Genomic DNA, 18,576 nt, shown 5'->3' with positions numbered 1-18,576 from the left:
ATATCAAAAGGTTGTGATTTAAACATCTACAGTGTCGGCTATTTTCTTTTTTTGCCAGCTTTCCTTCCTGTTTCAGGAAGCAGCGACTGGATTGTGTTTTCCCTGGAAAACCGAGTCTGTGTTCTTCATATTTATGTAGAATTATAATTTGCTCTTCTTATATATAACATGCGGCTCTGGTAGATGTTTGCGATTGATCGTGGTGCGCAAACCCCGCCTCTTTTATGTGAACGTGCCCGTCTCTAGATTGGACAAACCTGATGGTTGATTGAACGTGTTGATAACCACCTTCGTGACACCGGTTATCTGGGACCGCAGTTGTTAGGGTTAGTGAAGCCGGATTACTGAAAGAGATCCAGGACATGTTGATCCTGCTTCGTAGTCCAGGCCTCTGGTCTCTGGTCGGGAGCAGGTTAAGTTGGAGATCAGAGATTTAAATGACACTTTTTAATAACAACCCAGTTTAAAACAATGAAACATAATCAGCATAACAACCAATAAAATACTAAATAGAAACAGAGAAACTCACTGATACAAAAGGAGTCACCAAATAAAACATGTTCAAATCCTCTTTCTGATTGGATAATAAACTTTGTTTCACATCGTCAGTTATCAGACTCCCAAACTGATTCTCTTCTGTATTTATCCCTCCTGTTGTCCTCGGGTCAAATTTGACCCATTTTCAAAAAGTCTTTATCAAAACTGTGGGTTTCTTTCAACAAATTGTCCAAAAAAAATAATGTGGATGATTACCATACAATGTTTGTTGAGTTTAAAATAAATGATCAGGGTATTTTATTAGATTTTATAGCATTTGAAAAAATTGATAGGTTGAAAAAAAGTGACAAAAATGCTTCAAAAAGTAAAAAAAAAAAACCCGACAGACATCAGAAAAAGAACTTGGAAAAAAAAAGTCCAGAAAAAAAGTCAGAAAAGGTTTCAAATCTTGATAAAAAAAAACTACACAAACTTAAAAAAACACTAAAATCGGCAGACATTGGAAAAAGTGACAAAAGAATTGTGGAAAAAGCTTCAAAACAGTGTAGAAAAACCAAAAATTGGAAAACAAAAAGGTTTTCATTTTTACCCAGAATGACAAAAAGCTGTCGACAGGAAGACAACACAATTATTGTTAAACAAAATAATAATAGGAGTGTTTTCTGATTGGCTGATCATGTCTCAAGGTCCAACTGAAACATGAAAGGAAACATTACCAAAAGGTGATGAGTTTCTGTCTCTACGTCCTCCAATTATTTAATGTTTGATATCAAATACTAAACATCACAAGTTATATTGTGTTTGACCTGAACTTTATTAGACTGATTTATATTCAATGATTCAACACATCAACATATTCAGAATTTTAATTTTGTATACACTATTTTTATGTGACATGTGAATATATATGAGTGTTTCTAGTGAGGCTAGGACTAAGTCTATGAAATAAAATGGTATAACAAAGACTAATTGTCATTTATTGAAGAAAGTTGAGCAGAAAGTTCAACAGACTCCAAAAGCTGCTGATGATCCAGTGAAGACACTCTGAGCAAACTCATTTCAAGCAGAAACTTTATTAATATTTGACAGAAAACTGCATCATTCATGATATATAGACATGCATTGATATGGATTAACATGCACAGCACAGCGATCAGTTAGGTAGTTTCCAGGAGGATGACTGGTACCTCTCCAGCTACCAGTCACCACTCACACTACCCTCTGGTCCCAATATATACTGTAAATACATTCAATCACTCAAAATAAAAAATAAAAGTACAACATGAAATGATCAACATGTTTCCACATGGCCAGGGTCTTCAGACACATTATAACTAGTCATTAGACATGAATACACATGAAGACACAAGGTTATATAACATATAATCACATATATTGATTATAATATACATCAAATGAAAGTCCATTATATTTCATGGCTGAAGTGTAAAAGTTGAGCAGAATATTTGTGTCTGAGTTCAGTTCTGTAACATCCTCTGAACAAACTGATTAACAAGATGAGGAACCATCATGTTTAACATCTTTATATGGATATTTATTAATGTCAGTGATGTGTTATGGTCCCACCACCAGTTTACTTCTGTCAACATCACACTAACATCAGAATAAATCACAGCCTTTATCAACTGAACAGCACATTAGAGAAATATTAAAACATTAAAATTACACAAAGAAAACTTAAGAACGATAAATGTATTTGTGATCTGACTTCAGTTTGTGATATAAACTACAAGATCAAACAGAAACAGTTATTACACCATAGAGGAATTACAGGAAACTGTTTCCAAGAATTACACATTTAACATATAAAAGGTGATTACATTTGTAAAAATGTGTCATTTGATATGTTGCAAACCAAAAAACAGAATAAAAGACACAAAACATTTTTATATTTGGAACCAGATACTTAATTGAAAACAAACGCATTTAAAAATTTTGAGTAACACAATTGGATATTATACTCAACTAGAAAGAAGGGAAGGAAAGCAAAACTTGTAAAACCTACATGTTGGCATTTAGACTGAATGATCTTTTGATACATTGAAAATGAATATTTTGCATCAGATAATTCACAGAAACAAAAACGAATGAATTCTTACTTTCGAGTAAACAATCACATACCATACTTAATCAGATAATAATAAAAAACTGGTCCGTCCTATTTGGTGGTGTTTAAAACAATATAAATGTTTGACAGAAACATTAAATAAAAGATCACATTTGATTAACTGTGCACATCTTTTCAGTGACAATATAATGGCATTCATCTGTTCCACAAAAACATGAATTCAAAGTCAGATTTAATCAAACTAGAAACAATGTGATGTTTATGTTAGAAACTAAACATACTAAATGCACCTAACAGGTACACTGACTCAAAGTATCAAAAAAGTATTTATGGTGTCCTCAACATAAACAGAGTTAAAGCAGATTATCATTTATTGAACATGTTAAATGTGATCTCAGGTAAAGGTGAGCACTGATTGCAGTGATGTTCTTCTATTTTCCTCCTGTAAGCCTTAGTGGTAAAATCACTGTGTACTGATAATATCTTCAGTCTTTCAGAAGATCTAAATATCCATGTGAGGAGGACGTGCACCTCTGTAATCTCAAAGCATGAAGTCTCTTACTTGATGTTAAATTACTCTTTGATGCTTGCTTCTGCTTGTTCACGAGTGATCTCTTCCCACACTGGAGGAATATCAGCAGGCTCTGCCTTATATGCTTCAGCAAACTCCTTGTTGAACTTTGCCATTACATATTTCCAGTAGTCTGATGCCTGAAGACTTGCATCTGTAGTGATTTTCCAGTCTGGGAAAACATCTCTGTAACTCTTGTAAGGGTGCCATTCACCATTTGTAGCACTGCAGCAAAAACGTTTGTCACTGATCACAGAGGAAGAGCATATGTCAGTGACAAGTTTTCTTGTCTTAGTCCACTGGAATCTACCCAGACCCTCTGGCCGATGTAGTGAAGTAAAGTGCTCAGTGTGGGATCTTTCTCCTGCCTCACAAGGCGCTTTGCAGAACGGACACTGATGACCACATCCAATCAGTCTGGTGAAAAGCTCATTCTGAGGATTCACATGAAGTTTTTTTAGTTTCATTTGGATGTTAGTCTCTTTAAACTTTTTTCCCAGAGCGTTCACCATGTCTTTCACACACACTGTGAGCCAGTGAGCAAACTGTTCCTGGTCTGCCTTGTTCAGGATCATGAAAGCACCAAAAGCATCCTGGGAAATGACCAGTTTATCACCAAGTTCCTGACAGACATTTTTAACAAATGTCTTCAAGTCGCCACTCTTTTCTGTTTTAGCTTTGTTGATGGCATTATTTATGCTTCTGACACTTGACTGGAGATGTTGATCCTCAAACTTAAACGTAGACTGATTTGAGAAGCGTTGCTCTATCTGATCGAGTATCCATTTCTTCACATACTCCTCATATGAGCAAATATAGCTCTGATAGTTTTTAAAGTCATCCTTTGAGAGCAAATCCAGTAAAACTGAATACTGGAAGAACATGCGTGTGCTCAACTGCCGGCTTGTCAACATTTCACCAATGATATCAGGACCCAAGGAACGGTTGACAAAGTCTTCCACTGCAGGCTTTAAGCAGCGGTTGGTGAATTCTTCTGCCTTTTCTGGCACTGGTCTCGGTCATGGAACACATCTTTAAAATCAGCTCGAAATTTTTCTTTGTTTTGTTTCAGACATCTGTAGGGATCATTCATTTTTATGAACTCTTCATGCATTTTCTGAAACTCTCTGGCTGCAAATCCACAGATGTGCTGTTTCAGGGAAACTTCAAACTCAATCTCTATCTTAACATCCTGATTGTTTTGCAGCCTCTCATCAATCATGTGTAGGATCTCCTGGATGTAAGTCTCATGGTAATTGTTCTTTTTTCCCAATTTTTCAGTCACAAACTGTGTGCTGTCCATTGAGATATGATCAGCTATGTTTTGCAAAGCCATTACGTGATCTTCAATGTTGAACATCTTGCTGAATGTGTGTTTAAATTTCTTGTAAAATCCTTCCGCTGTGTATGTAAAAGGCTCCTGTCCACAATCTTTCAGGTTTTTTTGACTTAATAATTCACAAACATGACTCCCCTTTATTCTAGATTTTGTCTCAGGTAGAGGGACACACTTGCGATGACATCTGTGGCCTTTTGTTCAGGAAAGGATAGTTCATTTACCATTTGATTCCACATCTTATCAAATTCTTTGTCAAGCTCTTTTGTCTGTCATCTGGACTTTTTTCTCCCGACATCGTTCAATCAGTCCACTTACTCTCTCCTCTAAATCTTTTGTGTGGTTCTCCTTGATTCTATCAAGTTTTGACATTCCCTGTCTGATGTCAGATGCTGCTGTGAGCTGATTAAATACAGAGCGCTCCATTTCTCGTCTAAGGCTCTTTGCACTGTTTTTAAAGACCTCTCTGTATTGTTCCACTAGATAGACATGACCCTCTGTTTTACTGAAGTACTGTGTCAGGTTGTCAAGGAGTTTTGTCTCCCATTTAGACAGCTCTGTGTAAGCTTCACTTTTCAAATCTGTGAGAAGTTTGTTCATGTCAGATGCCTCAGATGTCACAGCAACTGTACCGTAGTTGGAAATTCTCGTTTCAGATTTTGTCACCCATGTGTACATTGCTTTTTTGAATTCCCTTTCCCATTTGTTGAATTCTGTGCAGAGCCTCATGTATGCATCAGCCACCAGGCTGTTTCTGAAGCTGAAGATGAAGTTTTCATGCTTTACTGCATTCCAAAGGCTTTTCATCCACTCTGTAAACTCAAGATATTATTAGGAGATGACTCACCTTCCCAAAATATGGATTATGTTCTTCTTGAGCTCATATACAGCTTCACTGTACCCTGCATTGACTTGTGCCATTGGTGGGGTTCCATTCCACAGTCCAGGAATGTACCAGTTCCCAGTGTCTGGACTATACTCCATCACATCAGTGAAGCTCTTGTTCTCCTCTTTCTTTTCCATTTTGGCTGCTGCCTGGGTCATCTCATTTAGCTGTTGTAAGAGCAGTTCCTGTCTCGTGAGTTCTTCTCATGGGCTGAAACATCTGACACATTCTGGTGAACAAACTGACATTTGGGCCTTTTGCCAACCTCTTTTCATTCTGAGGAAGGCATGCACAACTATTTGTAGGATGTCTTTCATTTCTGTTGAATTCTCCATTGCAATATTGATGATGGTGATATCACTCAGCCCCACAACAAGTGTTGCAAGCTCATTGTCGTGCTCATGGCTATTGTCCAGTTGTGCAAGCTCTGGTGACTTCAAGCCCTCAGTGTCAATGATCACCATGAAGTCACAGTTGAGTTCTTTTTTAACATCTTCATTGATTCTGATGAGCAACATAAAGGCACCTCGAGTGCATCGGCCACTGCTGACTGCAAACTGCACTCCAAACATGGTGTTGAGGAGAGTGGACTTTCCTGTGCTCTGAACTCCAAGGACTGTGACTACCCGTATCTTGCTCTCTGGAGGCACCAAGACATTGAGCTGAGAGAGAACCTCACTCACCCATTGGAGAGGTATGTTGGATGCATCTCCATCTACGAGCTCAAGAGGGAATCCATCAAGTAACAATTCTGCACAAAGTTTGGGCAGATGCTGTAATTGTTGACGTGATAGGTCTGTTTCTGGAAGGGAAAGTGAAGCTTCATAGATCTGACCCATTTCACGGAAGAAGTGTTCAGTCCCCAGTGAGCTGTTGGAAAGTTGTCTGTCAATGTCTTTGATCTCCTCTTTGTTCTCTGAACTTTTGCGTTTTTCTTTGTACTGCTCCCTGAGACCAGACAGTTTTTCTCGGGACACATTATCGAGGTTCATTCGCATCCATTTCAGGAAATAGCTCCTCTCTATCCCTGGGCTTGATATTGCGTTGATGAAATATGTCATTGCATTTGACATGTCATAAGAGTTCTGTTTTCTCCTAAGTTTTGTTTTCTGTACCTGAAGATCACTTTTGTATTTTTCTATGTTCTCAGATCCAACTTTTCGAAGCCTGAATTCTTCCTTCTCTAAGCAAGTCAGTTCCTTCAATATTTGGCCTTGCAAGGGTAGCTGAGCTTCTTTGTATTTAAGGATATTTTGAATTTCTGCAGTGATGTCATCTGCATTTTTCTTTGCAGCCTGGCACTCTGCAGAGTCTTCATCAACCCAGATTCCCAGTTCATGGGCGATGTCAGCCATCTGCTCAATTCCCATCTTTATCTTTGAGTTCTCAACAACATTGCTGACTGTTTGCCGCAGGATTTTGACAAAGTCTGCATCATTCATGTGCTTAGCCTTCAAAAGGATGTTCCTGTTAGTTAAGTCCAACTTGGTTGCTAACTTCTTTAGAACATTCAAATTGAAATTATTGCTTTTGACGGTTACCCACCAAGAAGATCTGTGCCTTGTGGTCTTGGTTGGTAAGTTGCTTACATTCAGAGTCCAAAGTGTCAAAGAACACAAAACTGCTGCAGAAGTCTGACACAAAAAAAGAAAATTGTGTTTCAAACAAAGCAATGTCCCCACGAAGGTTAGCTACAGCCACTGGCTCACTGAAAACATCCATGTTTGTGTTCCCATATGGAAGGTACCAGGTTATTTCAGCCAGTCCATTGGATATTTTCCTTGGACTGTCACCACACTCCATATTATGATGAATAAAGATATCGTGGTATTATGGGAATTGCTCAGAAACTTATTGAGGGTCTCTGACTTGGACATTGAGATTTCACCCAGTCTCACAAAAGATATCATCGGAAGTTCAGAGAGAACAATTCTTTGTTCAATGAAGCCCTTGGATTGTAAAAGAGACTGAGGTCTGTACTTTTTAACAATATCTCTCATGGCCCAAAGCATGAGTGTGCACTGATTCGTGTCACAATTAGGAAGCAACAGAGGCACAGAAAACTGACACATGGACATTTTGAGGGCCATTTCCTGCAGTGACAAAACCATCAGAACACAGAAAGAGAGCAGTGATCAGGTCAAGGGGTTTAGCATGTCACATGAACGTAGACTGTTGACCAGATTATCAAGATCTAACTCTGTATTCCCTGAGGGATCATCATAGTTGGACTCACATACTGATGTACATTTCACATTCCTAGCTGTCATATTAACCATCATCAGTTTCTTCAGAAAATGCCATGGAAGATCTGAATTACACTTAGCAGGTTCATCAGTAATGGTCTTATCGTCAATCTGAAGTATTGTGCTCAGGGATAGCTTCTCTGTGTAGTGCTGCTCCAACCCCAGATCCTCCAATAGGCCTTCTAGGTGTATCTCTGTTGACATGAAAATTAAATAATAATTAGGGCTGTCAATCGATTAAAAAAAATTAACTAATTAATTGCACAATTTGCTGTAATTAATCGCGATTAATCGCTTTTTTAAATTGAGACTGAAGCTTATAATAATGGATATTTAAATGCTAAAACATTTAACTTTGCAAATATGAAGAAAAAACCAAACAAGGAAAGGTTCTGCTAAGTTCAGAATGTTTAATATCTTTCAGAACAACAACAGCAACAATTTGGCTTATTTAGTCCTGCTGAAGGCTGCTGGAAACGGCTAGAAACTGTCTGACTTGAGAGCAGATTTTTGTCACCGTCCCCGGCTGCTGTCGCAGTTCATCTCCAACGAGCCGAGAGTTCAGTTCATCTCCAACGAGCCTATGTTCAGTCGGTGGCAGGGCAGTTGGGACTCACCAGGAAATGGCGAGCGGAATGAGGTGACTAGTCTCTCAAAATCTGACGAAAATCTTCTAAACTGACCTTTGTTGATCTGAAATGAAGACAGATTCAGCAACTGCGCGGCCTATTTCTCTCTTAAAATGTTTTCAGAAACATGTTTCAGTGAACTATTTTAGTACAATATGAGATCGGATTCTGAACGGCTGCCATGACAGTCTGGCTCTCAATATCCGGAGAAAACAAACCCATGTGACGCGTTCGTCCAATCAGCTGCCAGTTTTCATTACTTGGGCAACAATACCGAGTAGCGCCGGCTGCTGTTATGGAGACGTATTACGTTTCTCAGCCGCCACATGAAGTAAACAAACACAGCTGCGTTAATTTCGTTAATTTTTTTTAACGAGTTAAATATTAAAAAATGAACGCAAAAATGAACGCATTAATTTTGACAGCCCTAATAATAATCCCATCACTGCTTATTTAAATATTCCATAGCATCGATCAAACTTAATTTTAACATATACTCAGTTGGCAGTGTATTAGGTCCACCTAAAACAAATGTAGTCTAATTCAACAGCCTTGCACTCTACCAACGTTCACAATGTTATGTTGTTTTGAGTTCTGTTTTGATTCTAATGTATCTTTCATATTGGATTAGTTTGGGCGAGTACTGTTCCTACTGCTGTCAACAAATAATGCTCTTTCAGAAACATTTTGGGTAACACTTTATTTGAGTTTACATAATACTGACATAACACGGTCATAACCATGACATTACATTTCATAAACATGAAGGAGTCTTTTATGAATGTTTGTGGTTGTTGGCATTAAGTGTCATTTAATAAATTGACACATTAAATTTAAAGTTTGCATTGTTTGAGATGTTTGTGTTATGACAACTTAACATTAAGCAATGAATCTCTGTTATGACAACTGGGTTAATGTCAAATATCTCATAGCTGGCCTATTTATCAAACTATTTAGCTTTTTGTTTTACCATTACATTGAACTGTCATAAGTGGCTGGTTTTTACATTGGCTGTCATGAGACCATTATAATTGCGTCAAGAAAAATACGGAGTGTCTATTTGCACCCCTTCGTACGAATAGCCTCGGCCACACAGCTGAGCTATTCACACCCTGTGACGTAACAACAAAAAACATGTTGCTCCTATGCGTTGCTCGTGTGCACGAAATCATCAATTCATCTTCCATGACAGCAGAAACTGGCATATTAGGAAAGTTTTGTCTCTAAAGTTTATAACAATTGAATTTCTAGCGGAAAATGGATACTACAGTTGTGCTTTCTGTCTTCAGTGAAAGCATACAATTGTTAGTCTGTTAGTTAGTACCTATTTTTTATATACAGTATAAAAGCAACCTAGCAACCGAGGCTTGAAGAAACCAAGTGGTAAACAGTTGTATTACATTCTGTAATAACAGCTAGGGGAGTGGTTAGAATGCTTACCTTTGGTATGAGAGTCTGGAGTTCAATTACCCTGTGAGGCAATCTTATTTTTTTAATTTTGATTGGATAATTTGCATGCAATTAGCAAGTCAGACCCTTCAAGAATGCGACATTTTTTTTTTGCAGGGTGGTAGGGGAAGACTCATGAATTTGCCTGCTCTGGTTGGGTTGGTTGGGGTTTAGGCAAGAGGAGTGGGATTGGTTATGGTTAGGTAAGAATGTCAGGGTGATAATATTCCAAAAAGGTGTAATACATGAGTAGTATGGATAACTGTGTGTAAATATATGCCAAGGTACTGTAAATGCACAGGGTGCAAATAGTATACATTGATATTTATACCAGACGGGGTATTAATAGAACACATTGCTGTGTGCACCGGCAGGGTACTAATAGCAATCATTTCTAATTTCACCAGGGTATGAATAGCATTTATTTCTAATTGCACCAGGGTACGAATTGTTATGGGCCGGCTTTGTTTTCCCGGTCCCCGCTTGTTTCCTCTTCCCTTTTACCCTGTGTATGTTGTCCGTGTCTGTCTCCTCTCCAGCGCCAGTTTGTTCCTACACCATCTGTGATCCCGTCTGTACCTGCTGCCTGCCTGATCCCGTCTGTACCTGTTGCCTCCCTGCCACCCCACGCCAACCTGCTCATCTGTTATCCACGTCATCCAGCTCTCAGTGCTACTGGCTCTCCACCCCACTCAACTTCTATCCCGGTCTGAAGCTGCTCGGCCCTGAACTGTTTCTCTCTGCCTAAACACGCTGAATAAATAACATCTTAATTCACCCTCTCTGTCCGTGTGTCCGTCTCTGCGCCTGAGTCACCACCGAGCTTAACATTTAATAGCATTCAAGACAACTTGTTCACTTATGGTTAGCTCCTATTTATATAAGCTTAGCTTTTATTCATATATAAATCTTATTTATACATTTTATTACTTAACTTGTACTTATATTTTAGCTTATTTTATTATCTTATGTTATTTTATAGTATGTTATTCTAGATAGACTTTCATATTCATTTATATTTATTTAATTGATTCAGTATTACCCAACATCCATTTCATCACTTTTAGCGAACCCTTGGATTGTCACAAAGAATTGTTGCTAATGCGAATGACAATAAAGTGCTTATACTTGAACTTGAACGTTAGCTTTAGGCTATCTGTTGTTAAGGTAACCACTAACTGTAGTTAGCTGTTGTTAGCTAGTTAGCTCGGTTAGCTGCAAAGCTTTCCAATTAGCTGAGCCCAGGGTGCAAGGAGCCAAAACGAAAGAAAACCATCTCGGTACTGTCTGTAGTAAAAACTCCCTCTCAGTCTCAGAGTCTGTTTTTGTGTTCACTGAAAGCTCCCAGTCACGGCAGAGTTAGCTAAACAGCTAGCATGATGGATAAATGTAACTCACATTCAGCGCTATTGGCTACTGTAAAGTCTCTCTAGCCTCTGATTGGCTAGTACGGGGTGGCGAACCTGTGGCTCTCTTTGCCTGCTCCTTTGAGGCTCTTACTGTGTGGCTGGGGGCTGTTATTGGTGGATTTTTTTTTTTTTTTACTTTTGAAACATTTCAGATAAGCATTTGAATGATGCATTTGCCAATACATTTTCCAATTATTTAAAAAATAAAAATAATGCAGCAGAGTTTTTTATGGACCGATTCTGCAACCTGAGGAATAAAAGCTGCCCCAGATTTCTGAAAGAGTGGCCACAACCAGTACAACAACCAGACCTAAAAAGGATTGTGGATAATAAAAGACTGTCAGGTTTCCCACTGAGTCAATCTAAGTAAGAAAAAAAAAAAAAACCTATGAAAACTGCTATGTATTATGACTTTCATTAGATCTGTAAGTCACAGCTGTTGTAATGTGGACCTGCATGTGTTGTGTGGCTTTTTTGCTATGGTGCGTATTTTTTGTGGCTCTTTATGCTGAACTGGTTGGCCACCCTGGGCTAGTACTTGTTGCCTCCGTTGGTTGGGTTGGTTAGGTTTAGGCATTAGGAGTGAGATTGGTTAGTGTAATAATAATACCAGGGTAGGCAAATTAGAGGCAGAGAAAGGCAAGTTAAGAGTAAAGTTGCTTACCGTTACAGTTATCAAAGCTCTCAGTAAACAAGGCTGGACGGAACAAACACAACTTGACTTACGGAGGATGCCAGATTTCTGACAGAGAATACGGTACCAAGATGGTTTTTGTCAAAGTTTGGCTTCTTGCACCTCGGTCTGTATCAGCTGTATAGCTAACCAAGCAATCTAGTTAATGGCAGCTAACTACAGTTAGTGGTTACTTTAGCCACAAGTAGCCTAAAGCTAATGTCCAAAACTCCATAAACCACCTCAGTACTGTATTCAGTGACGCCTAGTCTCATTGCCAGACCTTCCTCCACAGCTCTGTGTAGGAGGGTCTGGTGAATCCACAAGCATTCTGGGATGGGAGAAAACATGCTGTGGTTTATTGGCATTTCTTTAAACCAATCACAATCGTGTAGGGGCGGTGCTAAGCTCGGCCAGACCACGGTGCCTCTGCTTAATAGTCTCAGGTAGGAAACTTGTTTTGGTGGAACGATGTGTACTTTCAAAAGTAGTTTTAGTCATGATGAGGGTTGGGTAAACGCAGTTGCCAATAATCGGTTCCGACATAAACGGTAAGTGAGACAGAATAAGAGCGGAAATTTTGGTGACTCATTTCGGTGCCTGACTTCAGAAGCATAGCTGCACGGGACGTTACGTTACCGTTAGCTAGTAGCTGGACTAAACCCAATGGTTAAAATGCTGACAGCTTACGGTAAGCAGTGTAAAGTGTGACTGTATGTTAACACCGAGCGTAACAGTCTGCAGCTGCCAACGTTCACTTGAAACCGCCAGCCTTGTGCTGCATTTTAAGTTATTTAAAATACCCTTTCCCCATCTGGTGCTTGTTTTGTTTACCAGCAATTTTAATGGTTAATTAAGTTATTACATTATTACTCAATTTCATTTTACCCATATGGCCTTGGCAATAAACAAGCCGTTCTTAAAGTCACCAACTGTCGTTTGTGCTCCTTTTTATATTTCATATTATCCATCCATCATCCATCCATCATCATTTATCGATTCGGGGTGGGGGAGCAGCTCCAACAGGGACCCCCAAACTTCCTTTCCCGAGCAACATTAACCAGCTCCGACTGGGATCCCGAGGCGTTGCCAGGTTGGAGATATAATCCTCCACCTAGTCCTGGGTCTTCCCAGGCCTCCTCCCAGCTGGACGTGCCTGGAACAAAGGGAGGCGCCAGGGGCATCCTTACCAGATGCCGAACCACCTCAACTGGCTCCTTCGGCGCAAAGGAGCAAAGCTCTCTCCGAGCTCCTCACGGATGACTGAGCTTCTCCCCTATCTCTAAAGGGCGTAGCCACCCTCCTGAGGAAACCCATTTGAAAACGCTTGTACCCTGGATCTCGTTCTTTTCGGTCATGACCCAGCCTTCATGACCATAGGTGAGGGTGAAATCGACCGGTAGATCGAGAGCTTTGCCTTCTGGCTGTGTCTTTTCGTCTGGCGGTGCGATAGATTGAATGCAATACCGCACCCGCTGCGATTCTCCGACCAATCTCCCGCTCCATTGTCCCTCACTTGAACAAAACCCAAAGGTACTTGAACTCCCTTCACTTGGGGTAAGGACTCATTCCCTACCTGGAGAAGGCATTCATCGGTTTCCTGCTGAGAACCATGGCCTCCGATTTAGGGGTGCTGATCCTCATCCCAACCGCTTCACACTGGGTTGCGAACCGATCCAGTGAAGGTGCTGAAGGTCGCGGGCGTGATGCCATCAGGACCACATCATCTGCAAAGAGCAGCGATGAGATCCCCAGCCCGCAAACTGCAACCCCTCCCCACCCGACTACGCCCGACATATCCTGTCCATAAATATTACAAAACAGGATTGGTGACAAAGGCAGCCCTGGCGGAGGCCAACCCTCACCTGAAAGGTCCGACTTACTACCGAGAACCCCGGACTGCTCTCACTTTTGGTCATACAGAGTTGGATGGCCCTGAGTAGAACCCCCTCACCCCATACTCAGCACCTCCCACAGTATCTCGGGGACCCGGTCCTTACGCCTTCTCCAAATCCACAAAACACATGTAGACGGTTGGGCATACTCCCAGGCTCCCTCCAGGATCCTTGCGAGAGTGAAGAGCTGGTCCCGTTGTTCCACGACCAGGGCCGGAATCCGCATTGTTCCTCCTCAACCCGAGGTTCGAGCTATCGGCGAACCCTCCTTTCCAACACCTTGGAGTAGACTTTACCAGGGAGGCTGAGAAGTGTGATACCCCTATAATTGGCACACACCCTCTGGTCCCCCTTTTTAAAAAGAGAACCACCACCCAGTCTGCCACTCCTTTGGCACCGTCCCAGACTTCCACGCAATGTTGAGGCGTGTCAACCAGGACAACCCCTCCACACCCAGAGCCTTGGCATTTCTGGACGGATCTCATCAATCCCGGGGCTTTGCCACTGTGTAGTTGTTTGACTACATCAGTGACTTCGCCTGGGAAATCGGCGACAATCCCGTTATCCTCCAGCTCTGCCTCTAACATAGAGGGGGCGTATTGATCCGGATTCAGGAGTTCCTCAAAGTGCTCCCTCCACCGCCCTATTACCTCCTCAGTGGAGGTCAACAGTGTCCCATCCTTACTGTACACAGCTTGGATGGTTCCCCTTCCCCCCTCCTGAGGTGGCGAACAGTTTTCCAGAAACACTTTGGTGCCGACAAAGTCCTTCTCCATGTCTTCTCCAAACTTCTCCCCACACCCGCTGCTTTGCCTCTTTCACGGCAGAGGCTTGCAGCCCTTCGGCCCTTCGGGTACCCTGCAACTGCCTCCGGGTCCTCCGAGATAACATATCCCGGAAGGACTCCTTCTTCAATCCAGACGGCTTCCCTGACCACTGGTGTCCACCACGGTGAGTGGGTTACCGCCCCCTTGAGGCACCTAAGATCCTAAGACCACAGCTCCCTCGCCGCAGCTTCAGCAATGGAAACTTTGAACATTGTCCACTCGGGTTCAATGCCCCCAGCCTCCACAGGGATGCACGAAAAGCTCCGCCGGAGGTGTGAGTTGAAAAGTCTGTCGGACAGGGCCTCCTCCAGGCGTTCCAATTTACCCGCACTACGTTTGGGCTTACCAGGTCTGTCCAGAGTCTTCCCCACCCCTGACCCAACTCACCACCAGATGGTGATCGGTTGACAGCTCTGCCCCTCTCTTCACCAGTGTCCAAAACATACGGCCTCAGATCAGATGAAACGATTATGAAATCGATCATTGACCTTGACCTAGGGTGCTCTGGTACCAGGTACACTTATGAGCATCCTATGTTCGAACATGGTGTTCGTTATAGACAATCCATGACTAGCACAGAAGTCCAACAACAAACAACCACTCTGGTTTAGATCAGGAGGCCGTTCCTCCCAATCACGCCTCTCCAGGTGTCTCCATCATTTGCGTGTGCGTTGAAGTCCCCCAGCAGAACAATGGAGTCCCCACTGGAGCCCCATGCAGGACTCAGTCAAGGTCTCAAGAAGGCCGCCTCTCCGAACTCCTGTTTGGTGCATTTGCACAAACAACAGTCAGAGTTTTCCCCCCACAACCCGCAGGCGTAGGGAGGCGACCCTCTCGTCCACGGGGTAAACTCCAACACAGCGGGCGCCAGCCCCAATTTAATGGTTAATTAAGTTATTACATTATTACTCAATCATTTCATTTTTACCATATGGCCTTGGCAATAAACAAGCCGTTCTTAAAAGTCACCAACTGTCGTTTTGTGCTCCTTTTTATATTTCATATTATATACATTATAAATATATTATATATATTTTGGTTCAGGCACCAGATCAGGCACCACCACCGTTTTAAAAGTATTGTTTTAGCACTGGTATTGAAAGAAAAAAAATGATACCTAACCCTAGTTGTCAACAGAAAACTCTGATTGGACAGATAGTCTAGCTAGCTGTCTGGATTTACCCTGCAGAGATCTGAGGAGCAGTTAACCATAGTCCTCAGAAATCAGCCGGAGGTTAGAACACCAACACAGAGACAGAGGAAGGGGACGGATGAAAATTAGGAACATCCGTACGAATTTCAGGCGACACAAGAACAATCCCGAAAATGAAACATTGTTGATAAAGACTATGTTGTCAAACTCTTCTTATAACTTTTAATGACATCTTAATATTGTAAAAAGTCTAAATGGTTTCACTTCACTTGAGGTCAAGGGAATTATTCATTGCATGTGATAATAACATTTGACTTTGTAATCAACCTTTATGACAACTTTTTGACAAGTTAAAATAGTTTTACTTTACTTGAGGTCAAGGAAAAGATATTTAGCACATGAACATGGTCTAATGGCCACCAATGGCAAAACCAACCACTTATGACAGTTAGTGTTTCTCTAAGTTTGATAATTAGGCCTGCTACTATATGTTTATGACAGGTTGCTGTCTAGGTTAATGTCAAGTTGTCATAACAAAGACATTGATAGGTTATATTGTATTGTTTAATGTCAGGTTAGTATTAACACAAACATCTCAAACAATGCATTAAAGGTTATGACAGAATGACACTTATTGACAACAGCCATAAACAATAATAGAGACTCTTCATGTTCATGACAGGTTTCATGTCTTATGCCATTATTTATGATGTCTATATTTTTCAAATGTTTTTGTTGTTGTTTATAAGATACATCTAGGTGAATTAAATATTTCTAAACAGTTGAAGACTTACTTTAAAGCAGGTGCATTCTTACTCAACTTGTCAATCTGTTTATCTGCATCCTCCTAAATTTCTCGCTGACACGCACATGTGCACAGATACACTCGCACAAAACACTCAAATTTTGTTTTTATTTTTGATGTTCTTATTTCATGTTTTTTATTACTTTTTCATCACTATTATGTACTCATAATTACCATATAGAATTATTTTGTGTTTTTTTATCATATTTTGTAATATTTTTATAATAAATGTAAACAATATTTAGGTGGAGGCTCCAAATAACCCCTTCAGGATTTCTACCACTCTCTGTAAATTGTTAGGTTTGTTTTTTTGGCCATTTGAATTGTGGTAACTAAACTTTATTGTCCTTTTGGGGTTTTTTCTTTTGTCATGCTGTTGAATTGTACAGTGACATTCTGGCAGGTGTCTTGAACACGTGTCCACCACATTTATATCAATGAGGGTAGACTAAATATTAGGGGGGGAAATCTCAGTATAATGTAATACAGTTAAACTGCATCACAAATACCAGCCCTCCAAAATAAGTTGAATCAACATCTCGTAAAACACTTTTAACAAATACTAAACATGCTAATCTTAATGAATTTTTAATCTCTTTTTTATTAGATAGCATTAGCTCTGCCTACTCAGTCTGCCTTTGGGTCCTTATCCCTGTTGCCCTCATAGACTGTATGTCGCCCTGCATAACCAGCTGTGACTTTATTTAGAAAATTCATTCATAGATTTTTTTTAATTGCAAGTATGATTTTATTTGACTTACTTGTGTTGACAGATGTTACAGTTGACTTGCTTATTCTTCCATTCCTAAGTTGTGCAGAAACCGGGAGAGAGATAGACTCTCCTGGATTCAGGTTGTTTGTGTCTGTTGTCAGCTCTTGCCCAATGTCTCCCTCACTGGAACAAGTCACAATGTCACTCTCCACTTCACCAGCAGGGAAGTCAGACCGACGAGGCCGGGGCTCTGTAGGAACAATATAATGGTATCACTTATAACGTAAAAATCATGTTCCATCATGTTGATATTTACAAGTTCTGTTTGACTGCCAAGTTAAAGAGGTGTGGTAAAAGACAAAGCCACATATATAATCACATAATGCCTACATTATACAATATATCACCTCTTTAGTCTGAATACACAATGTAAGAAGTACACACATTAACACTAGTTTATGTTATGGCTCAAAAGATCATTCAGACAACACTTTTTACTGTCCTACAACCAGTTTACTTTAGTCAACATCACAGTGACATCAGAATATTTTACAGACCAGTATTGACCGGAAAGCAAAAAAACACACAAACAAACACAAAACTTACACAAAAAAGCTAAAGAAGTATAAAACTACAACACGATCTGACTTCAGTTTGTGATATAGAGGGAATGAGATGCTTTACTCAACATTAAACAGCGTGGGGGGGTGGCTCATTGCATTTCAAACCAGAGCTGATGTCTAATCTGTTCACTACACAGCTGTCTGCTCTCAGTGATTCTGTTCATCTAGTGCATTACTTTGTTTTAACAGCTGCTGCTAGTTGATCACACTTCATCACTGCTTTTATTCTTTTATCCATTTTACTTTTCATCTCTTCCAGTTTCTTCTTCTTTGTGTCTACTCTCTCATCCATCTTCTCAATCAGGATGTCCAAGTGAACATAAAGTGAAGTGCAGCTGCCATCTTTTATGACCTCACAGTGTCCTGGATACCAGGCCAGTGTGCATCCAGGATAGTTCTCCTCACAGACAGCACAGCAGACAGCTCCTCCATGATTTAACCCCCAACCCCCACCACCTCCTCTCATCGACTCATTGTAGACCTCATCAACTTCTACAGTGACAGACTGATCTCACTAAGTGGCGTATGTATGACACGTCAATCCGTATTCCCTTATTAGCATGTTATCAAGACGCATAATCGCTTTTTAGCGTGTTTATCAACGCTGTTTGGCCTCTATTAACCTACATGACGTGTGAATTATCGCCGTAGCGAGTACTATGAAAGGACAGAAGTCCGCGGAGGGAGGTTGGTTGGGGTGGCAGATGGGTAAAACATAAGACTGTCACCCAATGTTCTTTTCCTAAACCCAACCTTTACACGTGTGACATTCTCG

At 40.7% G+C, this 18,576-nt stretch overlaps 1 pseudogene; it reads right to left on the bottom strand.

The window, feature by feature from the left end:
• Nucleotides 1–4,749: 4,749 nt before the first annotated feature.
• The window catches only part of LOC114570577 (up-regulator of cell proliferation-like), a 28,419-nt pseudogene continuing 14,592 nt past the window's right edge, over nucleotides 4,750–18,576 (bottom strand).

This window comes from Perca flavescens, chromosome 16, assembly GCF_004354835.1.
Source record: "Perca flavescens isolate YP-PL-M2 chromosome 16, PFLA_1.0, whole genome shotgun sequence".
NCBI classification, from domain to species: Eukaryota; Metazoa; Chordata; class Actinopteri; order Perciformes; family Percidae; genus Perca; species Perca flavescens.
The sequence above is the reverse complement of the archived record's forward strand: the minus strand, read 5'-3'. Positions and strand labels throughout refer to the sequence as shown.